This window comes from Aythya ferina (genome assembly GCF_964211825.1).
Source record: "Aythya ferina genome assembly, chromosome: 4".
Lineage (NCBI taxonomy): Eukaryota > Metazoa > Chordata > Aves > Anseriformes > Anatidae > Aythya > Aythya ferina.
The window spans coordinates 49383200-49403274 of NC_140300.1; the positions used below are offsets into that span (position 1 = coordinate 49383200).

Consider the following 20075-nt stretch of genomic DNA (forward strand, 5'->3'; position numbering starts at 1 on the left):
TGTCATAACCATAACTGTATGGTTATGACCAGAGAAAATGGTTGAATGCATTAATCAGAAAAAAATGAAGAAAAAAAAAAAAAGCAGAAAGGATTTCACATGTGGTTCCTACTTGTTCTTGAAGCACTGTGGCCAAACACTCTTATTAAGAGCAGCTGAAAAGATTTAGCTAAAAATTTGTGTTTTCACTTGTGAAAACACAAGAAATTCAGCTGTGATGCATAAGTGAGGGTGGTGAAAGTTTTTTTATGAAGAAATGACCAATATCAGGTCAAGTCCAGAGGAGCTTAATTTTATAGAAAAATATTTTAAAATGCTTAAAACAGGACTTTGTAGGTCATGGTCTGAGCCTGAAAAATTGTGAAAATCTGAAAAGAGAAAAAAAAAAGGAAATGCAAATTCTAGAAGCTGAATTCCTATAGATCGAGCATTTACAACTAAGATCCCCTAATAATGAACCCTTCAAAATTAAATTCCCTTAGATAGATAGATTGATTCAGTAAAGCATAGGGAAAAAAGTGGGGACACCACAATGACAGTCTATAAAATGTTACAATGGCAGATTCTAAGCATCTGAAGTAAAACCTGTGAATTAGTCAGGAGAGTCACTGGGACAGGTGAGTTTCTTGGTTTAGTGCAATAAGCACAGGTGGATAGAGACATTTATAAGTATTTTAATGAGCTTCCCACTCCCTGAAAAAACAAAGCAAAACAAAACAAAACAACAATAATAAAAAAAACGCACTTCTGTAAGAAGGGATACAGCCCTATCCATCAAACTTGATTCTTTTTTTCTATTTTTCTCTTTCCTTCTGGATCCTCGAATAACTTCATATTCATATGGATGTATCAGGCATTATTTCCTCACTGTTCCAAACAAATCTGAGTAAAACAAAGAGCCTGTCAAATGCAGCTACAACATGGAATTTTTCTTCTGACTTCATCTGCCTTCCCAATAAACAGGCAGAAATAGTCATTTGTCACAGAAGAATAGGAGAATCCATCTTCATAGTACAAGAATGGAACAAATCTGACCACGGATTCTCTTGAGAAATCAGAAAGTTTCTTAACGTTCATGGGCTTATTTCCTTTCTGGTATTGGCTGGGCTAACAGTTGAAATATGGTAAAACTGTCCTGTCTGTTTTTGCGTTCTCATTCTTTCATCTTCTCTTCCATATTGCAGCCAACCTTTGTATTAACGTGAATGCATCCAGCAAAATACATCTATTTCCTTAGAAGGACTTTCTGCATCCTTTTGCAATATATGCAACAGAATGAATAAAAGTGTGATGTTTTGTTCTTGCACAGACTTCCCTTTTGAGAATATTTATATATGTATTTTTTAATGACTTTACTGTAAGCTGAAGAATTATGCATGCAATTTCAGGACTTGTATTAGAATTCCAACCTAATGAAAATAAGGTCTCATGTCTGCATTTTGATCACATGGTAGATGATCATCAAATCTTCAAAAGCAGACAGAATGGAGGAATGTATATAACAATATGTGTTGTCATATTTTTGTGACTTCTTTGATTTGGAAGATCATTTAAATGAATAATATTAAATTAGTTATTCAGTATTACCAGTGAAAATCAGTAAAATGGCAAAGAGTTAAAATTAAGTCCTGTAATTCATATGCACCAGATAAGAGAGCTGGTAAAACATAAGGTTTTTGTTTCATCAAGTTATTTCCTTCTGTTTTCCAAACCAGAGTAAACTATACAGTTATTCAAAACAAATTTCTGAACAATAAATTCTAAGAATGTTGAAACTGGCTTTTTTTTAATACTGAAAATATTCAACTTTATTTAAAAGAAATCAAAAAATTCTACTGAAGTGAAAATATTCTATCAAAAATCCATGTTTTAAATTTTAAAATCTAGAAAGTGGCAATAATTTCTTTGAGTTTGTTTTCTTGAAATATGCTGACTTATTTAAAGCAACATTTTACACTGGAAATTTAGTACACTGAGATATTTTTTCACACAATTTATTTTGTAAGATTGGAATGAGCTTACATTGAATAAGAACTGTATCTAGGAGAAAACCCTTCCAATAAAATGTTAAAATGTATATTTTGTATTACATACATTTTCTGTGTACTGAAAAATGGCCTGCTTCTGCTTTCAATTAGTGCCAACTGAGAATGATTGTTTCAAATGCTGTAACTTAGTTTGACTTTTTGTAGTTCTACTATTCATTTACTCTCAGCAAGAAATAATGAATTCAGAATAACCTTCAGTAAAAAACTTGCTGTAATACGATGAAGAAAGTTTGACAGAAATACAGCTGTATCTTGTGTTTAGAACAGCACTCCCTGGCTGATAAAGGAAACCCTTAACATTTTATATATTAAAAATAATAGCACATTTTAAAATGATGAACATTCAAGTCTGTAAATTCAGTCACTTTAAGAAAACCTGTCACCTTAACAACAACAAAAAAAATCTGCCAGAGATATCACTAAATTTCTTGCTAGCTCTAACAGTTCATCACTTTTCTTACTTGTGTAAAACCTGTTCTCTCTTGCTTGGCAGTTCTGGTAAATTCTTCTGCTCAAGTATTTGTTAAAAAAAATCATATAGGATGACACAACGCTACTGTATATACGGAGCCGACCCACAGGGTACCCACAAGGATCAAGTCCAGCTCCTGGCTCCACACAGGACCACCCAAAAATCAGGCCCTGTGTCTGAGAACACTTCTACTTACGATGATGCCACAGCTGAAAATCTGTCACAAGACTTTCTCCATTCCTTACAGAGAAATGTGGGATCCCTCTCCCTGCTGTACCACTCTCCGAGGGTTTTGCAGGCATGGGAGCAAGGAACCCAGTACACATGTGTAGCTGCGTTCCCCAGCTGCAGCCTTAAGCTAGGTCATGAGAAAATGGAGGGAAACTGATGGGATTCACCCCTCAAGGTGCACCCAAGCATAACATGCCTGTGATCAATATGTGCTGCCACTGGATGTCACTGATGTGCCACTTACACAGCGTACATAATGGCAGGTAAAAGTGATCTCAAAGAGGAGACCCTCTCCCACATACATCGAGACACCATTAATAAAATTTAGCCTAAAGAGAAACAGAAGAGTTGAAGCATCAGCTACCTCATTTAACAGCAACAGATTCGTATCTGTTACAGCATAATTTACAGGTTCATTCTACAGCTAGGGGAGAAATCTCATTTTATTCTGCTCCGTTATCATGTAGCCTGTCATGGTATGAGATACCAAGCTCTCCAAGCACTGAATTCCCATTTCCAAAAGCTGCCCATTGATAAAAGGTTGCTGCTTTTGTGAACACTACTATTTGATGTTATGTCAGGGATCATCCAAAAATAGCTATAGAGTTACTTGTGGAGTAAAAATTGGGCTGTCAGAGCCAAAATAAATATTTTAAATAAACAATTCCCCTCCATAAATGTGTCAGAAGGAGTTTAAAGTGGTCCTATATTATGGTCTCTCATCAGTTTCTGATTTTTCTTGGTGTTTTAAATCTTCAATGGAAAAAAAAAAAATCTTTGGGCAAAAGTTCTCACATCTTCATTATCTTACAAACAAGAAAAATCACAAGCTGAGAGGGACAAAGTATGGGGTTCTTTCTTCATCTCAAACTCCTTCTCTCCTGTTTTGTTCAATTTCCTCTTCCCTTTGGTTTTTCCCATGGAGTTTTTTTGCATTTTTAAACTGATGTTTTTTGAGTTCACCACTTAAGACAGAAAGTAGTACTAATACCTATGTTATGGCACGCTAATGACTTTCTGTCTCTGTCCTCACTTAACGACTTTTGCAGAAGACCAGGTGTGGCTTCCTTGATCCCTGCTGTGCTCCAAGCTTACATGAGCTGGTGTTCCAGACAAAGCACTGACGAACCAAGTCAAAACAGCACAAAGTCCTGAAAACCACCACTAATCCTAACCAAATATCCTCACTTCTCAAGGCTAGGCAATGTGTTAACTGTGGTGTCTGCTTGCATTGTGTCATGTTTGTCTGTACATACATAAAATATACTCAAACTATTTTATTACTATACACACGCACACACATATACACCTATCCTCACATGTCTTACACTTGATATCCTAAACATCTGTTTTGTCTAGTACTTCAATCTTTACAAGAGTGCAGGGTGTGTTTTTTCTGTAGCCCACAAGACATAGTGGTGGTGTCTATATGAATCAATAGCAGCAGATTCACTGTTCTTTTATTCTGACTTCAGATTATTTAAACCAGAACACCACTACAAACTTAGGTGTTACTGTCAAGGACAGAAGTGAATTTCTTCACAAGCAAATGTCCATCACATACAAGCAGTGACCTTGCAAAAGATAATTTCATTTTGAAATGACTGCCTGAAATCTGTAACAGCAGCCATGACTGAGAGCAAATCAGATACCATTTACTGCAGAATCTTCTAGTACTGCTGTTCACTTGTATGATAACATATTGTTGTTGGGCTGGTAGATGCACTGGTAACTGTTGATATTCTCAGCCAGTGGTTTTATTTGCTTCCATGGTAACGATAAGCATCCATGTGCATGAGAGTTAGAAATATACCCAAAGTTGACATGTTACATGCCAGAATCATTATCTCAACTCTTTAGAGGCAGATGGGACAAGTAAATAAAGGAAAATTAGCATCGCAAGACAGTCTTTCAAATGGTTTTCCTTCTGAAAGATTTTGTGTGTTTGTGTGTGTGTGTATTTTAACAACCCCTCTTAAGAAGATGATCATACATACCCCCAGGTATGAAAGAGAATATAATAGTGAAAGTTACACAGACTCTTCAAATTTCCCTTTCTTAAATGGTTGGAAGAAATTAGGGCTGTGTTCTATATTTGTCTCTCTGGAGCTTTTTGTCAGCTAACTGAAAAGCATTTTTTCCTCCACGATTTGCCTGTTGAAGAGCTGTTCAACTCCCTTTCAACTGAGTAAAGAGTTATATTTGTCAGTCCTTCCTTGTACACCTAAGACAGCAGCTAAGAGATCATCTCAGATAAGAGATTTAATATGTTCATCATTCATTTGAACATAACCTGCCCAGTTATTTTCCTTTCCAAGTAACTGCAGTACGAGGAATAATTCAAGTTAGAGTTTTCTAAATGCCCTGTCCAAATCTTACTTCAGGATCGCCAGAATAAATCCTGATATAAAATAATTAAACTTATTTCTTTGTTGTGCTTTATGCGTTAGAAAATTAACCAAAAAAATCACACACAACTTGGAGACGCTTCCAGTATGCAGAGAAGAAAAGAATGGGTGGATCATGGGATACTGCTGGAAGCAAAAAGGCCCTAAGAGCAATTACATGGAAAAGACTCACCAACTGGTCTCAGAGAAAAAGAGATTTTTGTAGGACCCAAAGAGAGCTATGTATGGGCTGTGCAGCTCACAGAGACGCTGAAAACCTGCTAGACAGAGGAAGGTACCAAACAAGACTGAGGCAGGTACCAAACCACAAGGACTCAGTAGGCAGGGGGAGATTTATTCTCAACTATTTGTTTTTAATGCTTTAACCAGTAGATCTTCATTCCCTTTTCTATTGCTTACTTTTAAAACAATGCTTGAGAAACTGGAAGCATTTTGAGCATGCTTGCTGTGTGGTTGTCTGGCTTTTGCCACCAGTTGTGATTTTGGGAGAAGCCAAAGAAATAAATGATATGCTGTTATTTTCTTTTAACAACTTAGCCCTATTCTACAGTGTGTGTCTGGTAAATCCAGTAACACATTCATGCTGTACATGAACAGCTGCCATTCTCTTTACCATGATGAAAATTGCCCTCTTCACAGCATTTGGAAATTACAGTGAAAATACAACTCCACATGGTGGTGTGGGGAATTTTGTGTTCAGCTTCCTAGTCAGAAAGTTCAGAGACTCAGCCACAACCATTAAAATCTCCCTTTTGCCAGTTGTAATTACTCAGGTGAGTGGAGCTATAGTAATATGTGATTGGTATGGTACTGCAGGGGTACAAACCATAAAAACAAATAGGACCGGACTTTTACACAGTTTAAGAAATTGACATCTTACCTTTCCTATACCTAATGCAATTGTACTCCCCCAATTAAATGCATTGTCACCAGAAGAGAACTCTCCTGCCTTTGTGTAATGGAGAGAGGAAGACAGTAAGACCAAGAACACATTTAAGAAAAGTAAAAGTAAAAACTTAATTCAACATCTCAGGTTACTATACTTGCAGTCATAAGCAAACCAAATGATAGAATTTAAAGGCATAGCCATCTGATTTACATAGGAATACTGTGTTGTTTTCCAGGCTTTTTTACTAGGAGCTTATATACTAGGATTTTTATGTGTTCACAGAACTGGATACAGTTTTAAGAAAAAAAAAAAAAAAAAGAAAAAAAAAAGCTTACATCATCCACCATGTGCATATATTTTTAAGAATTACGAACAACAGCTTTCAGGGCAAATCCAAATTACCCCCTCACTTGGGGTAAATATACATAATGGAATTCCCAAAGCAAATCAAACAGAAGATCTGGTTGACATTCTAGATAATTTTTCCTTTTGCCTGACAAGTACTTTCTCAAACTTGATCAAGCCACCTCATTTAAAATTTTAAATAATTCATAATCTGAACAAAAAATAAATTTTCCAAGGGAGGCCTTTTCACAATGTGATATTTTCATTTTATTTTAGTCAGAGAAAAATACCCCTTGATTTTGAGCTAGCTTACAAAAAGCTGAATTGATCTCAGCTTGCAAAAAGCATCTCCTACTTGATCTCTCCAGAAGTCATTCTTTTGGAAAATAATTTTGTGCACTGTAGTGCTGTCATTTGAGAACACAAACAAGAAGTAAGTTTGCAAAGGATATATCAGCTGGATCTGAAGTTGATAAAAGGAACTTTTTATCCACTGTGGCAGTGGCTAGGGAATGACTTACCATCCCTGTTTTCAGAAAAGGAGAAACCTGAAAGAAAAATGTTTTATGTTTGACTATAATAACAATAGTTAGACCTTTCCATCTTTACACTACTATTAATCTTTGTATTATATTTCTGTGATCTTCCTTTCTTTTGTCATGGCCCTTCAGCTGAACATCTGTATTATGTTTGTCATCTCCCACACATTCAAAACCCCTCCACATAGGCACAGATATAAAATATTTCTATTAGTAACCTGATCGTTTTTCCCTCTTTTTTTTTTTTTTTTTTTTTTTTTTGGGGGGGGAGGGTGGGGGGCATAGGAGGGATAACATACTATGGTTTCATTCTTCCAGAAAATGGCAAAGTTCCTGAAAAAATATTGATATTTTTCAAGAACACAATATAGACCTTTGTTCTGTTAAATACTATCACACTATGTGGATCTAAGGAGTTAACTCACATGATAAGCAGATAATCATAGCTTAGGAAACTTAGAAGTTATCAGTTCAACCTATTCATTACCACTGCTCAAGTGTGCATTTCTCCAGTGGAGTTCAGTCAATGGAATAGATTGTGTGAGCACTCCTCATCTATTTCACTGCTAAATCAATATAAAAGACTTTTATTCAATAAGAAAGGCTAGGCAGGCCATAAAGAAATGCTAAACAGAGGTGAGTAAATATATGTATAATTCTTAGTTTAAAGCTTTTTTTTTTTATTTTATTTTTTTTCCTTTTGTTATGGATTGTATTGACATTGGCCATTTTAAGTACCGACGATAAACACTGCAATAGCAGCAGAAGCAGGCTCAGGTCTCCTCACTTTTTCAAATTTCAAAGCACTTAAGCTCCCTACACTTTGAAAGAGCAGCTGTCAGTGCACGATTAATTTACAAAGAAAAACTTAAGTGTAAACGACATGCTAACTCTGTGTTCTGGGAGGAATCCAGAAGATGAGAGCCATCGCAAACTCCAGCAAACATCCCTGCTCTGGACCTTAGGGACCAATGCAGCAGGCCTCTTCTGTTTGGTTCAGATCAAAGTTCAGAGATCTGAGGCAAACAGCTCTCCCCTTGCACAAAATGGGCTGGGACACAGACCAGCTTCTGAGATAACAAGCTTATCTTGAGGCTGAAGAGACAGATTCCCCAGAATTCATTCCTTCTGGTTCTGAATTCCTTAATCATAAACTTCCTGGGGCACGAGGAGAAAGTTGTGTCCCAGTCTTGCTTCTAAGCAGGAACTAAACTTATTTAGGAAGGCTGAAAGCCATTCCATGGATGAGGACTCCAGCCACTACTTGGCTCTTCTTCCTCTTCCAGAGGCACAGCACTGAGGAAAGGTGGACTTGCCACTGCATTCATTCAGTGTGGTCCATGCTACGAATGAAGCAAGTTTAATGGATATAGCACTCGGGTGAAGTTAGGTAGCTCCCTGTCCCTGGTCAAAAGAGGTGAAATACAGTTAAAAGCCATCCTACACACTCCTGAATATAGACACATAGGAAATGTTTGGGTTCAAAACATGTAAATCCTCATTGTAATAGTTATACACATTTTAAGGTCCAACACCAAGGGAAAAGAAAAAGGAACAGGAGATTTAACAGTTGCATAGCTATCTATTCCATGTCCCTGCTCTAGATATTTGCGAAAGGTTTGCCACTGAGGATAACTCATAAAATTATGTGAGAGGATGTTGATTTTGTAATTCAACCTCAAACTATCACCTAAAAAGATCAGATTTTACACTGAAAGACTCCTAACTTATAAAAACTGGTAGGGAGATGGTATGTATTTTCTATGAAAAGAAATAGAAAATATAAAATCATACGCAAGCTAAATTTACTATTAACCTGTTTTCAGCACCTCCTTGGGAATGTCAAAACATTTTTTTCTCCAAAGGTTTTTATCTCTAAATGAAGGCATTTGTAATTATTTTTCTTTTAAATTCAACTAATTCTAGTCTTTAGCCTTTCTATACTATACCTGTTAATTTTGGAAATACAGAAGTAAATTCATTGTGACACCTGAACAGGGGCTAATCACATCAGTTCCCATAAATAGTAACAGCAATTGTACCACTAAATCTCCTTGCCTCAAAATGAATATTTAACAATAAAGTCAATGCTCTCAGTTTGCTTATAAGTTGTGACAGTGTGAAAAGAAAAATGAAGTTGCTTTGTAATTAATGTTTTAAAACTAAATTCTCAATTATATGGAGAGAGTAAGAATTCCATAACTTACTGAAATGTATGTTGTCAGTTATACCCATATTAACATCCTAACATTTTCCTCACATGGAGATGAAATGCATCATAATGTCTCCTCGGGAACTGCAGTGATGGATCAGCATCGGGCTGTGTCAGCATGCTCTGTTATTGATGACTTTTGCACCAGCATTTCACTCAATTCAGAAGTGTCTGGGTAGTTTTTAAAGTTTGCCTCAGTGAGCAAATCATTTCCTCAGATACCTTAAGTGAGAGATAAGAAAACAGAAAAAATACGTATTTTTGGAGTAAAACATTTTCTTTTTTCTTTCTTTGTGTTCAGTTTCACATTGGCATTACAGTAAAATATTCAAACATAAAAAGCACCATTTTTACATAACATATATAAAAGGTAACTGAACTCATGAGAAGAGGGCGCTGAGGGTAGGCCTCATTGCTCTCCTCAGCTACCTGAAAGGAGGCTGCACTGGTCTCCTTTTTGAGGTGATAAGGCACAAGGAAATGGCCTCAAGTTGCTCCCAGGGAGGTTTAGATTGGACATGAGGAAGAATTTATTCATGGAGAGGGTGGCCAAGTGTCTGAGCAGGCTGCCCAGGGAAGTGGTGGAGTCACCATCGTGGCTGTGGCACTAAGGGACATGGTTTAGTGATGGGACCTGTAGGTCAGGGTGGTGGTTGGACCTGGGGATCCTCACGGTCTTTCCTGACCTAGATGATTCTGTGATTTTATTCTATTTCCCAGCACATGCTGCTTGGCACACTATACTTTTAGATTTCTCATATAAAAGTGCATAGTAATTTTGACTGACATCGTTAAAACTCGTATTATACACCTAACTAGACACTCCTATTGACAGACCAGCTGAAGCCGATCCCAGATGGTATGTAACGCGAAGCTACCAACACAGGGAAGCTCTCTGCAATGACTTGAGCTACATCTGAACAGCGTTACAGGTCATTACTAATCCCTGACTGATTGAGTCCTCACACAGATATTTCAATAAAGAAATATATACAATTTTAAGTTGTATTGTGCAGTCCTGTGAACCACTGACTTACTACATATTTCCATTCAAAACAGTTCCAATGCTTCTAAGTAACATTTTAGAATAAAGTCTGTTCTTGTAAAAAACTAGAAATACTAAGTTTCAGACTGATACTGAGATGGCCATTGCAGACAGTCTCCTCCTAGGAGCAGACAGTTACTGAATCAACTTACAAAGTTATAATGTCCTGAAGCTATATCTCTTTTTCTGTTAAGGGACACCTCTTGTTGGCGACCACCAGCTAAGTCATACCATTACCAAAAATAGCATGGTCCAATTTGAAATATGAAAATATCTTTAAGGCTGCCTCTGATGGGGAATACTCCACAGTAAATCTAAAAAAATAATTTTAAAAATGGCCAAGGTGCACAAAGTAAAGTAGCTGGTAATTTCTGCGGCAATTTGATTGATTTAGTTTTAGTTAGGAACTGCATTAACTACTCTGGTACTATTAAGGAGAAATATACTTGCATTGAAAGGCTTCCTGACAAGTGGAAATGCTAGACAACATAAGAGCCTCATGAGGTTTGGCAGATACCTGACTCCATGCAGAAACAAATAGTGACATGGTCTGATTCAACCATTCTTGACATAAGAGATTTCCATCAGTAATGATGGCAAAATTGGCCTTTGAACAGACAGAATGCATGGGGGGTACACATAGTTATCCAAACTTTTGTCACTTGGGGCAACAACCACTGTCTTGCACAAAATACAGTCAGAAGATTCATGTATGACTGAACATGGGTGCAGTCTTTAAGTGTAAAGTTATTTTTCTATTTTTTCCTGCTCCAAAGTGGCTAATTTTCACTAGCAAATCACAGATAACTTTTGGTATGAACACTGCAAGAATATATATTTTTTTAAATGCAGTAAAATATTCAAGCATCTCACGTCTTGATATCACCTTTTCTTCTTCTTTGCTAGAAAACTAGATAATGAATTGAATTTCAAGAGAAGCAAAGGGGCTATTACAGCTATATTTTACTTTTTTATTTCCATAAATGATACAATGCAGAAACTGAATGATTCCTTTGGTGGCATTGATGAGAGTTTGTTCTCCAACACATTCTTCCATGCAGTCCTGTTTTTCTCCTTCTTTTAAGAGTCAGGAAACTTAACTCTGTCTTTATGTTGGTATGCATTATGTACTCACTTCAGTGAATTCATAGCAGATCAAAAAGGAAAATAGCAGCAGCAGAAGTCTTTTAAAAAAATAATAATAATTTGCTAGATAATGTCAGAAACCTACTCATTATTTTTCTTTCTCTTAAAAGATGCAGAATAATATATTTTCTTTATAGCTTCCACCCTTTTTTGTTATTTCTTATAGTAAGTTCTTTTAGCTTGTCATAACTGGGGAAAATCTGATGTTGCAGAACATTGTTAAACCACTAAAACTTCCCAATAACACTATTTCTTTCTCCTTACTTCAGACCTTTCCTGTCCTGTGTTTCCAGGAGCACTCTAACTGAATTCTGTCTGCTTCCTCCTCTCCTCCTTTTCTTATACCTACAATGTTCTTCACCTTTCAGGACTGTTGTTAATTCTCCCAGGTAGTGAGCAGGTTAGGTCAGGGATGGTGCCTCTGACCTAACCTCCTTACTGCCAATGATGCACTGCCAAGTGATAAAGACTTCACAATGCTGCACTTCTCATCACTTTTTTCCCCCTACCACTTTAAGATTATGAGCCAACTCTATATAAAATTTCACAATGATAATTCATAAATCTCAATTTGTTGAGGCCAAGCACATTTTTTTTCCAGCACATAGAAAAGCAAAATGAGCACCTGAGAGGATAGTACTTTGAACTACAAAATACATACATTTACTGAGAATTAAAAGTAAAATTAAGAGAGATTGTGTTTCCATCCTGGATTTATTAGCAGGACTGAGAAATAACAGAAAAAATTCTGTGGCTTCTATGATTTTAGGATACTACTTCAGATACAAACTCTATTCTTCAGTAGATAATTCCTTTTTTGAAGTCATTTATAAAGTACAGATGCTGATCAAAGCAAGATCAGGATAACATGTTTTGAACCTCAAAAGTATCATCCCATAATGGGTTAATTGTCTATGGTCACCTTTCACCAGTTTAGACCTTATTTGATTTACTAATCTATAAACAGCTCAAATGTCAGAGTTTTATTACATCCTAGTATACAATCTACAAAAACTGATTCCAAAGAATATTTATTGAACTAGGGTGAAATACACCGGTTTAATATGTAAAACATCACTCTCCTCTTCTCTCTTTCATGTAACACTCCTACAAATTAGTAAATTCCAGATGTAAGACGGACCCTTGTGGACAAACCACATTTGGGAAGCCAGAAGTGTCACAAATCATAATCCCAGCTCTCAGGCTGCTGCTCAAGACTGAAAGCTTCAAGTATGAATGAGAAACTTTCAAGAGTTTGAAGAAATTAATATATGTTGAGATATTATGGATGTCACTTGCAGATGTAATTTTAGGGTTTTCTGGAGCTCATATTTCTCAGAAGTTGTGACAAAATGCAAGATGTGCATAACTCATTACAGTGTATTAATAGAGCAGTGTTCCTACGGCTCTTCCACAACTATATGCTCTTTCTCCACTTTGATTCCCAAATGGCATCCAGAAGTTCCTAAAATATATTTTTGTATGTTAAAAGAATAAAAGACACAAGCGGGCTGAAGAAATATTACTTCTTACAAGCTGATGAGATGATCTGCTTAGTATTATTTTTTTCATTCTCAACTTGCACCCATGTGGCACAAACCTCTGGTCTCACAGTTGTAAATAAATAAACAAGTAAATAAATAAATACCAGTAACCAGTAACATACAGGTAATTACCATTCAATGAAAGCTCGTATGAATCTCTTATGAAGGCTTTTACTACGACTTCCCAGAACAAAGGCTTTGCCTGCATTCCTAGAAAATCTTACAACAGAAATATGAGAGTAACTATTAGAAAAAGAAATAATTTAAGAATCTCAATTCAAACCTACTGAAACTCTCAATCATACTTTTTAGGCTTTTTCCTACATTAAAAGTCAGTTCACAATTAACCTCTCTCAGAGGGTACTCTTCTAGCATGCAAGTACCTTTTCTGGATTTGACTGATCACTTGAAAAAGAGTGATCAGAGAAAAATACTGATTTAGCAAGCCTTGGAAAGACACCCAATTCTATACGCACTCCAATAAGGTATGAAGGGCAGTAGGGCTTAAAGGTTCCTTTGAATAGTAGCCCATCTACAGAGCTGCCACATTTTGGCTTCTTCCCATCCTCTTTAGCACCCCTTATGTTAAACTGACTTGTTTTCCTGTTTCCTAACTCGGAAACACTTGACAATTTCAATGCACCAGCACATCATCCTCCAGGAAAATAAAGGCAAGCAGAAAAGTGTTGTATGGAAAAGGTGATAAGAGAATGGTTTAACGCAAACATACAGCAGTGAAACATTCCTTACAATGTCACAAAAGCCAACATACTAGAAAGAAAAGTTTGTTTTCAACAAGACAGGTGGAGAATAAAGAAGAAAATTTGGTAGGGAGAAGCCAGATCTAAAAAAACACAGCTTTGAAGGGTAGTCAATAAAAGAGGAGTTTTAAAAGCAGCAAAGCTAAGTTGAAGAGGATGGTAAGGAAGAGAAGATGGCAAGTAATAGCTTTGAAGTGGTCCCGCCCTTTCACTGTAAAATAATATTTAAAGAAACAGCTCATTAAACCAAGTGATGAAATAGCATATTCCTTTCTTTGCTGGGGAGGGGGAGTGTAAATGATGAGGATAGATACTGTTTAAGAATATAAAAATTGTACTGTTAGTTGGTCTGTTGTAGCAGTACATGTGAAACAAACTACATGAGAAAAAGAAAACAGGTTATTATGGTTATGATTTTTTTCAGTTGTGAAGGCTACCCAGAGAGTTACATTTAAACTGGAAAAGAATTAGCTGAGATTATTATCCTGTACATTTCAACAAAAATGAAGTTTTCTCTGATGATTATCACTAGCTTGAGCAACCCTGTAAGTACCGATCAATATTATTTTACATTAATAGTATTGTATATAAAAATATTGTAATTACAGTATAAAATCAATACAATAGTCTTATATGTGCATTCAGAGAAAGGAACATGCTTTAATTAATTTCCTGTTAGGACCACTTCCTTTTTGTAGGTAATTATCAACAACCAATATTCTGAAGAAGGATGCAAGTAGAATGAAAATATAGCTCTGAAAGACAGTAAAAAAGAACTTAAGTGATAACATCTTTTATCACTAAGCATCTTCCCTCTGCCCTACAGTTGCAGTTCTGATGATGCTGGGAAGCTTTGCAAGTTTGCTGAAAGTTTTATTCTTTCTTATTTTACAGTGTGAGTGTGACGTCCTGACCCCCATTACCTTTCCTCTAAGAAGACTTCCAGAAACCACCTCCCCGGCAGCTTTCATTGTGGGTGCACAAAACTTAACATTTTTCTCGAGGAGTGATAAATGTAGCCCGGTAAAATCATAGACTGGATGTCAGATTATGGTATTGACAATGGCTCCCTCTTGTGATAATGCACTGAGTTCAGATCCATTCTCAGATATTAGACTGGATGGCTAGTTTAAGAGTGCAAACGCTTCATGAGAAGGTTAGGGAAGATCAAGAGGATTGTGCGTTGGTTGTGTACTATCTAAGAAGCTGAGGATTTGTATGCTTGTCCTAAATATTGGGAAAAAAAATAAACCTGGAAGTTGGGATGGAAAATACAAGCAATGACATATGACTGATCATGTAAACATTTTAAATGCTTTTATTATTATTGTTACTTTAAACAAAAGTTATGAGAACAGTCCTAAACCTTCACAGAAGATTAGAAATCCAGGAGATCAGGAAGTAAAAGTACCTGATGTCAATACTATGAATGTTCTAATAAATATATAATATTGAATTTATGAAGAATTATAAATGACAATATTTTTGTTTGAAGATATTTCAAAATGCTTAGGTATGGACAGAGCTCTTCAACAGCTGCTTCTTTTTTTGACTCAAATCTCTTTTCAATGCACTTATGAGAATACCGTCTATCAAATCTTCAATAAACACACACTCTCATTAAAGCCAAATCATCTCTTTCCCTTTTGAAAATAATTAAAATACCATTGTCTGATTTCAGCCAAACAGAAAGAAACACCATGTTTGTCTAAGTCAATTTCATTCCCTAAGTAAAGATCAGGGAAAACAAAAACAACAGGGTCTGCAGGCATTCAGAAACTTGAGACTCCTGAATAAACATTTTTTCTAGTATTCCTTACTTTCTCCTCTCAAAGGTAAAACCCAAGGAACAAAACTAGCTCTCTAATAGGCAGCTTCAAAACCAAACTTCATCCACTGCCTGAAATGTAAACTAATTGAAAATGGAAATTATATACTGCAGACAAAAGGTTACTTGAATGCAGGCTACCCTTTCAGCTGACTGCAGCACATCAGCAGGCTGGGAATACCAAGTTTTATTATCCCTACCCACTCTGCTCTGGCCATTTCCACAGGTACTGCATCTGGTATAAAGTGCTAGTGCAAATGTCAAACTGACAGAAGATGCATACAGATATCTTAGAGTAACTTGAATTAAACAGCCATTGTCATTGACCTTTGCTGTTGAATATTCCTAAAATTTCATCTAAAGCCAGACAGTTGGCTGCATGAAATCCAGGCATTCTTGCATTGTGGTATCATCCATTTGTCTACCCCAAATATGTTACTACTAGGATAATACAGTCTTCAAGGAGAAAGAGCAAACAAACATTTTTTCATTAGCTCCAGACAGTTGTTTCTTATAGTAGAACTCTAAAGATGTTTTTTCTCCAACTTTTTCTCCAACAAGGCTTTTATGCACCTTATTTCCATTTCACATTTTGGCTTATTCAGTACCATTTTCCATAGTAATAACTCTAAAAATCTGACTGCACACAAAGTGATCTGTAAACTTGAATGAACTGATACAGATTTTTCTAACTTTACTGTAGTAATTTTATATCACACCACCATTATATGTTTAGTTTTGTATAAGGTATTTAGGATCTTCTCAGAGTGCAGGCAGGCGTCTCTAAACATGTTTGCCATTAGAGATTTAGCAGCACAGTGACAACTGGCACCAGCCTGCAGCCCCAGAGATTCCAGGCACATTTCTAATGGCTGCAGCATTTCAGTGCTCTCAGACAAACGTTTGGGCCAAGACAGACCACATGCGACACAAGGAGGCAAGAGAGGGAAACACTAAAAGACCAGAATAATTGGGCGCTGTTTCTATTATGGCTTTGCTGACTTCTACATGCACATTAATCTCAGTTAGGCTTCATGCAGAGCAAGGAAGCCCAAATGGATAGGTTGTCCCAACCTGCATAAAGACAAATACTGTAGGTTTCCATTAAAATACCTAGCATACCACAGACTTATTTTTGAGTGTGTGGGAAGAAACTTTCTAAACCCTCAGTTGAGGGAAATGGCAGGCTTACCTCCTTTTGAGATAGCAGCCTATCAGAATAGAAGTTGGAGTTACAGCAGTAATTGCAGATTTCTCTGGGTTTCAGAAAAAGTTATAAAGCTTATGTTTATGCCAACTATTACTCCACCTGGTGCTCCTGGGATAATGGTGGTTAAGGGAAAGTGTAGATAATACTGCATGTGAAAGCATTTTCCCACATTTATTTTGTAACATTTTTAAGCACCCAAAGAAGAGGGAAAATCATAATGCCCCCCTCACATTCATTGGCCAGCAGTATCTACTATTGAAATGTTCATATTGTATGAGTGATATCTAGAGACTGGATGATAGGAGGTATAAAATGAGTTTCCAATATATTCCCTTAAGCTTTCACAGAGCTGGAGTTAGCTGTACATAAGGTATTGGTGTGCTGATGGATACAACAATGTATGTACAACGAGGGATTCAACAGAAGAAATGCATGTGCACTGTAAGATCAAACCACTAAGCATATCCCATTATTTGTTATCCAAGTCTAAATTATTCCCAGAAACTCCTACTAGACAAAAGAAATTCATATTAGACAGAACAATCTAAATCCACAAAATAGAGCTTTCTTCACTGTTTTATGTTTAACTGTGTAGAAAACTAAAATTCAGTCCTCTTTCCATACCTCAGTGCTATTACCCCCATTGCCCCCATTACCCACTGCCTGCCTGCCTGTGCGTCTGTCAGAGGGATGTCACTGGGGTTGCGAACGGTGGCTGCAGGAAGCAGATAGTTTATCTCCACTGGCTTTTGCCAACACAAGAGGATTCACCACTGTGTAATTCCAGCTACTTTATGTCTTCTCCATAACACTGAGATAAGCAGATCAGTCAAAACAAACCTTAAAAAAAAAAGGGGGGGAGGGGGGGAATGACAACTGGCAAAACTCATTTACCACTAGTTCAAAATCAAATTAACCTTGTTGGTTTTTTTCCACCAGATCTTTTTTTGACTGATCTTTTTAGTAATGCAGTAAGCATGAAAGACAACATAAATCTACTTACTAATTCCAATACCATTTTTTATATCCTAGCAACACATAATTTGTGCACATAAATACACACATGACTAGGAAAATGTACCTGTAAATTTGCATTCCAATTGTTTAAATACTTTTAGAGTTTGCTTTCCAGTGAAATGTTCTCAGTTTCAAAGCCTTTGTGAGAAAAATCAAGTTCTTGACATCTGTGCAAAAAGAAAAGTGAAAAAAGGAACCCAAGTACAACTTGCTGTTCCCAAGCCCTAATTTCACTCTAGCTGTGGCTTTTAAACAGGAAACCTCTGTTCCAAGAAGATGTGCCAAACAGATAGTCTGGCCATGTGAAAATAAACAGCCTTCCCACTCATGCTAATAGGTGAGCAGTCAGATGATTTGGAAAAGCAAAGATAACTTTTGAAAATACAGACCATAATTACATAGCCAGATGAGTTAGGCTGGGAAAAAAAAATACTTTTTTTTTTCCCCCTAACAATTTATCATGTCAACATTTTTGTATTTTCTAATTTCTCTTAAAAAAAAAAAAAAAAAAAAAAAAAAGTTTTGCTTGTTTAGCTTCCAGTATTATAAAGAGTTATTGCTGAAACCCACTGGAAAGCGTTGTGCTCCTAATAACACAATGAACAGCATCTCTTATTGATATGATTTAAAAGCACCCACAAAGTCTATTGCAATACACCACAAAATAAATAAATAAATAAATAAATAAATAAATAAATAAATCAGGTTATAGCTTTATATTTGATCCCTTATAGTCAAAGAACAATTAGCACTGACTTGGAATGGAAAATGATGTAGTTCCTCCTTTATGTCCTTTAATATCACACAGATAGAACCTATGTGTTTTCTGATATGGCCACAGGTATAGCTATAGCTATGTTTAGAAATAAAAATAAATATAATAATAAAAAACAACAACAACAACAACAAAAGATGATACTACAATGTATTTTTATTTGTAACAGAGGACAAAGAAGCCCTTGTCTTCTTCCAGCATCAGGTATTTGCTGCCAAGAGCCTGGCAGGCTGATTCCTCCTGCCCTGAACCCAGACAAATACCCTCGGTTCCCCTGACCTGGTTCAGCACAGGGTGCCCCCTGTGTGGGGATGGGCTTTGGTTCTGAGGTAAAAGGATCAGATAAAGCTGATCCTTTATCTGCCACTCGCATGTGCCAGTACCAGTTTGTGCTCTGGGGACTGCCAGGAGCAGGGCTTCCTTCCAACTAAGGGGAAGAGCTTGGCATCGGACGATGGCATACTCTTAGGAATAACTTTGGGGTTGCTTGCTAATTCTGTTCTTGCTGTGCACAGAGTGCAGGCTTACACTGATAGGATTTACTTGCGGGTCTTTGATATGTTTTCCCAGCATGTTTCTCTTATCTGGTGCTAGCATGTGCTTTTGCAGATGTCTCCAACCATCGTAGTTTGGCAATAGCCCACCTGCCACAGGAGCCCGCTGATGCCCAGCACGGCCCACTCAGCCTTCTTCACGGAGGTACTGCCAGCAGCCAGAGACATCCGCTGGGCTCCAAGTCAAATCATAGAATCACAGAATTGTAGGGGTTGGAAGGGACCTTGAGAGATCATCGGGTCCAACCCCCCTGCCAAAGCAGGTTCCCTATAGCAAGTTAAACAGGTAGGCATCTAGAAGGGCCTTGAATATCTCCAGAGAAGGAGACTCCATGGTACTCATCAGGGCTCATTTCCAACTGCCCAACATCAAGAAATAAACTGTACACCTCATGCTACTGTCCTGATGGAAGAGCTGTCCTTTTTAATGAGACTTACAGCACAGGCAACCCAGCTTCTGGTTTGTTTGTCATCGCTTTAGGGATGGTGGATCAACAGCTTCAGCTCCCAACTGCCACAGGAAGGCCAAGTGGCCCCAGCATTTGAAGCACTGGAGGCCAGTCTTGGTTGACAAACATTCCTCAGCATCAGCCTTTTATCTCAACAAAACAGCACAGTGGATCTTTTATGGTTCTTCTGTCCACAAGTCCATTCAAACTTTGATGCAACTGTCACTAGAATACAGGAAGCTCCATTTTGACAAGGTTTTTCTTTCAGATGGCTTAAAACTCGACAATTTTGGAGTTGCACTTGTCTATACTGGTTAAAGGGAAGCCTTGCTCCCATTCAAAAATACTCATTCACATTTCATAGTGGACATGTCATTCCTTTGTAAGAGAACATATAGCGATTATTTATCGTTATATTCTTGCACAAAAAAATGCCTTTAAGCATTCTGATAGAAATTATGACCATGTGTTCAGCATGTGTATAGCTGAATCTTGTATGATGCAGAACAAAAATAATCAAGTTTTGACATTTGATTCTTCTGCATTGTAACATATGAGGATCTCAAATTGATATAAAAAAATCAATATTTAGAATTGTTTCT

At 36.9% G+C, this 20075-nt stretch overlaps 2 protein-coding genes across 4 annotated transcripts in view; one reads left to right on the plus strand and one right to left on the minus strand.

Moving 5' to 3' along the window:
- Positions 1-20075, minus strand: part of MARCHF1 (membrane associated ring-CH-type finger 1) — a 404383-nt gene that overhangs the window by 326553 nt on the left and 57755 nt on the right. The window lies entirely within an intron of this gene.
- Positions 1-20075, plus strand: part of KLHL2 (kelch like family member 2) — a 271198-nt gene that overhangs the window by 100832 nt on the left and 150291 nt on the right. The gene's annotated exons all lie outside the window — the stretch shown is intronic.